The following is a 6,490-nucleotide window of genomic DNA, read 5'->3' as shown; positions in this document are numbered from 1 at the left end:
TGGCCGCGGGGCACTGAAGTCTATAACCCACTCCTTAGTGATCCACCAGAAGATTAATCCTGGATCATGGGCACTAGGCGCTGGCGGGGTGGTGTTTCCCGCTGGGCTGCGATCCTCAAGGTCCCTGCAGTTCAAAACCGCCAGGTGCTCCCAGGGTCCGGGAGAGGAGAGATGGGGCTTTCAGCTCCTGTAAAGAGTGACAGTCTCCGAAACCCACAGGGGCACTTCTACCCGGTCTTCACAGGGTCGCTGTGAGTCTGAATGGATGGCAGTGGGTTCGATTTGGGGAGGCTCTTGGACCAACATAGGACCGGGGGCATTTCTTTGCGTCGTGCATGGGGTTGCTATGAGTTGGAATTAGCGGGACACGACCTAACTTGATCTTCCTGGGGTGGGAGTGGGGGTGGGGGCAGGCTGTCAGGTCTCTCTCACTCAGAGCAGCTGGGTGGGTTCGAACCGCCAACCTTACGGTTAGCAGTTGCGTGATTAACTATCGCATCACCTGGTTAATCTTTATAATCATAACACGTATTTTAATATATAATGTCACAATACCAGCAGCAAAAGGAGGAACCGTAAAATCTTCACTAGGTCCCAGGCATGGTGCTGGGCATTTTCAACTGACAGCACGTTTCAAATAACACACAACAAACGCTCCCTAGAGGCAGGGAGGTGGCCCCTAGGTTGGGGGAGGGGGGCTCTGTAAACACAGTGAAGCGGAGCTGACGGAGCTGACGGACTGGTGGCGAGGATGGTGCAGGACAGGGCAGCAGCATCCTCTATTGTCTCGGGTCCGCCAGGGGTTAAGACGGACGGGGCAGTGTTCTTTATGCTTACTTGTCTGATGATAAGCCAATTCTCGCTTGCTTCTTCCATGCGGCAGGGCCTGTGCCCGAACGAGCTGCCTGGGCCCGGTGGCTGCCACAATGGGCTGGAACCGACCAGTTGTGAGCAGGGCACACTGCTGGCCTTTGCTCTCTTGTCCTGGGGTCGCTCAGACTCGGAACTGACCCAACAAGTCGGCCGCTAACTGAAAGGCTAATGATTCGAACCCATCCAGTGGCTTCGATGGAGAAAGTGGCTCTGTGATCTGCTCCCCTGTCCAGAGGGTGGCCTAAGAGGCCCTCTGGGGCCTTTCTCCCGGGTCACATGAAGTCAGTCGATGAGAGAAGTCGATGCCAGGGCACCCAACAACCCCTCACGGAATCCACACAGCAAGCCCCGAGGCGGCTCCCGGGGTGGATCCTGGATCCTTACCAGCTGTGATCTTTGCAACGAGAAGAATGGAGCTCTCTCGGGAGGTGTTGCTGAAACGGCGGGACAGGAACTTGAAGAGGGCTCCTTGCAGCAGGTGGCCCTCAACGAAATATCAAATGGAGAAGGGCGTCAGGCTCGGGACAGTGGAGGGGGCAGTTCTGCGTGAGTTGGATTGACACCGTGACTGCAACCATGGCCTCCAACAGCACCACCATGGTGAGGGTGGTGCAGGACCGGCCAGTTCTGGGTGCGGAGGGTCCCTACGAGTCAGAATCGAACGGTGGGTCGTCTCTGCTTTCAGCACCCACCTGACATCAGCAATGATCTCCCTCCGGCCGCTTCCCTTTCAGAATTCCGCGCAACCCCTGTCACTGTGCTGCTGTGCTTGTTTTTGAAGGATCTTCAGCAGAATTTTACTTGCGTGGGTTATTAATGATTGTGTTCAATGCCGCCCGCCCTCTGTTGGGGCACGTCTCTCCACCAGTCGCCTAGCCAGGTGGCTATCTTCCACTATGGCTGGGATTGCTTTCTTCGAGGTCCCTGGCTCTTAACCAAAGGCTACCTCTTAAAATGGTTGGATGTTGACCACTTTCTTCTTGGTACAATGGTTCTGTGCATTCCTTCCATCTTCCTCCGAGCCTTCCTGCCTCGTTCAATAGTTTCCCCATAGTCACTCACTGCCAGTGAGTCCATGCTGACTCACAGCGCCCCCTGTGGGTTTCCAAGATGGTAGCAGTTTACGGGAGTAGAAAGCCCAGTCTTTCTCCCTGGTGGTTTTTTTGTTTTGTTTTGTTTTTAATCATTTTATTAGGGGCTCATACAACTCATCACAATCCATACATACATCAATTGTGTAAAGCGCATTTGTACATTCACTGCCCTCATCATTCTTAAAACATTTCCTTTCCACTTAAGCCCCTGGCATTAGGTCCTCATTTTTCTTTTTTTTTAAATCAATTTATTGGGGCTCATAATCCCTGGTGGTTTTGAACGACCGACCATGCGGATTGCTGCCCAACGCATAACCACTACACCACCAGGGCTCCCTCGTTTGGCCCATAGAATCCTTCAAGATTTCAACTCAAGGCTTCAATAGTAAGATTTGCGGAACATGTTCTTCATTTTCCGAGTTGTCCAACTCTAGGTCTTTGCACAGTTCGTTTTAAATACTTCGCTTTGACTTCTCCAGCGACCTTGGGAATGTGCTCGTTGACTCCATCGGTTGTTTCCCATTCACTTTATCTGCTCTACCTTCAAGACCAAGTTTCAGAGCCTCTTCGGATATTCGCGTTGGTCTTTTCTCTCTTGTCTTTTTGAGGACCTCTGCTCTCTTCCTCTACGATACAGATAACACTGTCTCTCACAGCTCATCCTGTCCGTGGTGGGCCGTTGGTGTTCCATACATCAAATCCATTCTGGGGAGGATCTCCACAGTCTGGAGAATGTGCTGATGGGTGTAGTTTGGCTCTTGTGGCCTTATTTTCATCTCTTCAGCTTCAACCTGAACTAGCGTACGAACAATGGCTGTCCATTTCACGCTTGTCCCTTGGTTTTGTTTCGTATCAGTTTCTTCATGGCCCCTTCCCACAAATGCCATCCATATGGTTCCTGTGTGTCCCGCTTGGAGAAGTCCCTGCGTCCGTTCACCACTTGTGTTGTTGGGAAAAGGTGCTTCCAATAAAGACGTCGTTGGGCCTGCAAAATCCTATCATTTTACTGGCATGCGTTATTATCATGCAATCATGACATCTATGTCATGCGATCGCTAGCTTCGTTTCTATCGCCAAGGCCACCACTTCCAATGCCTGTTCCTTCCTCTTCGTTTCCAACCTTCATATTCCAGTCGCCAACCATCAATGCATCTCGATGGACTGTCTAGGCAATTTCAGACTGAAGACGTTGGAAGCATTCTTCAATTTCTTCTTCATGGGTATGTTAGACCAGGTTGACTAGACAAACAAATTCATTGACACTCATATATGTATAAGCGAGAACTTTATACCAAGAAGTAATTATGTATCAGTACAGCATCCCAGCCCAGATCAAGTTCATAAGTTGGATATTAGCCCAAGAATTCTTCAGACTCACAAAGCACATGCAATGATGCCGAATGCAGGAAGATCACAGGCCAGTGGGTGGAAAGTCCTGTGGGTCCAGTGGCAGTGGACCCATCTCCAGGGCTCTGGCTGCCATCAGCGTGGCTCCGTGTGGTTTGTCAACAGGAATGTGAAGCAGAGAGAGAGAGAGACAGAGAGAGGCGCGGGTTCTCACCTCTTCTGTTAGCAGAATCAAGAGAGAGGAAGTTCCCAGAATCCTCACGAGAAGGCCACGCTCACAAGGGAGGAACACCAGGCTGTGACCTGATTGACAGGCTAGACTCCACCCCTTCATTCTTGTATCCAGCTGACATGAAATGGTGTACCACAGTGGGCTTTAGCGGTTGGTGCACACATTTGAATGATGGTTGTATGGACTGATCCTCCTTGTAGGCCTGGAGATATTATCCTATCACTGACAGGGTTGTATTTCAGAATACCTCTTGAGATGTTCTCTTTTTGATCACGGATTCGATATGACCACGTGATTCAAAATGGCCAACACCGGTCTATTTCAGCTCCTCTCAGCCCGGGAGATCGGTCTGCACGTATTCCATTTCATTTCTTACTTTAAGTTTCCCCAGATTCATACTTGTCCATCCCACGTTCTGACTCTTAAAGGGTGCTTGCAGCTTCTCATTTTGAGTCGTGCCCCATCCGCAAAGCTTTACCCCATCTGTGTCATTAAGGTCGACTCTGTTTTGAGGAGGCAGCTCTTCCCCGGTCATATTTTGGGTGAATCCCCACCCGAGGGACCCACCTTCCGTTATGATACCTGACAATGTCCCTCTGAGGTTGATGGGGTTTTTAATGGCTAATTTTCAGAAGTGGTCCACCTGTTCCTTCTTTCCTGGTTTTAGTCTGGAGTCCCTACTGAATCCTGTCCACCTTGGGTGACCCTGCTGGTATTTGAAATACCAGGGACATAGCTACCAGCGTCACAGTAAGACCACAATAGGACAGGTGGATGAGTAGTATATACATACTTGTAGGCACACTAGCACACACACACACGGTTTCAAAAAACTCATGGAAAAATCCCATTGTTTTTCTAATCTATTTTTTTCTTGAATGTTTTCCAGCCCTCTCATAAATATCCATTTTCAAATACAGAGGGGCAGCTGCCTAAGAAATGGAAGAAAGGCTGCCCAGACTGAGGGAGCAGCCAGTGAGGCAGGAACCATCCACAACCCCACTGCCCGTGGAGTTGATTCCAGCTGACGATGATACCCCAGTCAAGCTGCCCCCCGGGATCGTAAGACGGTAAGTCTTCCAGGCAGTAGGTTGCCGCATGTTTCCCCTGAGGAGCGGCTAGTGGGTTCCGGCTGTGGCTGTTTGGCTACACTACTCTGCACGGTCCATCCATACATGGAATACTATCCGGCCACAGAAAGACCCAAGCCATCGTATTTTCAGCCGCTCCACATTCACGTGCAAGCTGGACACTGGCTAAGGAAGACCGAAGAGGGATCGATGCATTGGACGCGGTGCTGGGGAAAGATCCTGAAGGACCGTGGATGGCCGACAGATCCGTCTTGGAAGAAGTTCAGCAAGAACGGTCCCTGGAGGTAAGGGGGGGTGGGGCGAGACTTCATCTCACGTGCTTTTGGACGTGCTGTCTGGAGAGACCCGTCCCTGGAGAAGGACAGCACGCTTGGTAACGTAGAGGGGCAGCGACAAAGAGGAAGGTCCTGGACAAGATGGACGGCCACCGTGGCTGCCACTGCAGGCTCAAGTGTAAGAATACAGTGAACCCTCGTTTATCGCGGTCAATCGGTTCTAGACCCTACCGTGATAAATGAAATTCCACGAAGTAGGATTCGTTATTTGTAAATCAAATATTTTCGTAGTTAGAGCATAGAGGACATGAAAAAACACCCTTTAGTCCCCATTACACTCGTATTACCCAATTTATTAAACGAAAAAGGGAAAATACAGTAAATCATGTTGGACGTTACAATTATCATTTATTATTTATTATATTATTTATGGCATCAAGCGTGTACAGTATGAGCCAATCAGTGGCAGTCATGACAGAGAGCATGCGCTGTTACGCAAAAACCGCGATAGAGTGAAGCCGCGGAAGTCGAAGCGCGAAGTGGCGAGGGTTCACTGTAATGGTGAGGAGGGCGTGGGACCGAGCAGTGCTTCGTTCGTTCTGCTGCGCGCCAGGTCGCTCTGGGTCGGAACCGACGCCACGGGCCCAAACAAGAAGAGACAGGAAAGCAGCTCTGGTGCTGCCACCGTGTGCAGGCCCCTCAGAAACCGGGTGTCAGGTGAAAGGCTACAAAAGACCACCCACGGCCTAGCCATGAGCCGGCAGTACCCACAGAACGGGAGGTAGACCCGTGGGGGTGGGTGGGCACTGAGTGGGCTCCGAGAAGGGGTTTCTTTTGCTGGTGCTGTCAGGGGCTGGCTAGTCAGTGCGGACACGCAGCCACCCTGTGTACAACGGAACGACACACTGCCTCGTCCGGCACCCTCCCCGCAGCTTTGGGTATGTTTGTGCCCGCTTTTCCGCCACCCCTCTCCTCGACCAAGCGTGACGTCCTTCTCCAGGGACTGGTGCCAGGCCGTCCAGGCTGAGGAAAATTCAGAAACAGACTGTGGCAATGTTTGCACAGGGAGCCTGGTGGGGCGCAGTGGGTCAGCGCGTGGCTGCCCCCCAAAAGGAGGGCGGTTCTCACTCACCAGCTGCTCCCGCCGGGGAAGAGCTGCAGATCTGGTCCCGGCAAGAACGCAGCTCCAAAAACCCAACCGAACTTCCTGCCACCGAGTCCACACCCAAGATTCACAGCCGCTTTATGGGTGGGGGTAGAACCAGCCCTGTGGGTCACGCTTTACGGGAGTAGAAAGCCTCCTCTCACTCCTGCAGAACAGCTGGTGGTTTTGAACCGCCAACCTTGAGGTCAGCAGCCCAATGCATAACCTCGACGCCATCAGGGCTCCTATGGGGCAGGTCTACTCTTTCCGAAACTGAAATAAAAGCTTGCGCCTTCTCCCTCCAGACTCCTTAGTCCCCAAGCTTAAACAGCGGTCCGAGGGGCTAGGAGAAAAAAAGGGAAACGGGAAACTGAGATGGACCTGGAGTCTTGTGACAAACAAGTTCACTGTAAACAGTAACCACACACACACAC

The sequence above is a fragment of the Echinops telfairi genome, unplaced genomic scaffold (assembly GCF_000313985.2).
Source record: "Echinops telfairi isolate 266 unplaced genomic scaffold, ASM31398v2 ScPeMD7_7459;HRSCAF=8497, whole genome shotgun sequence".
In the NCBI taxonomy this organism is placed as follows: Eukaryota; Metazoa; Chordata; class Mammalia; order Afrosoricida; family Tenrecidae; genus Echinops; species Echinops telfairi.
Note: the sequence above shows the minus strand (reverse complement) of the source record.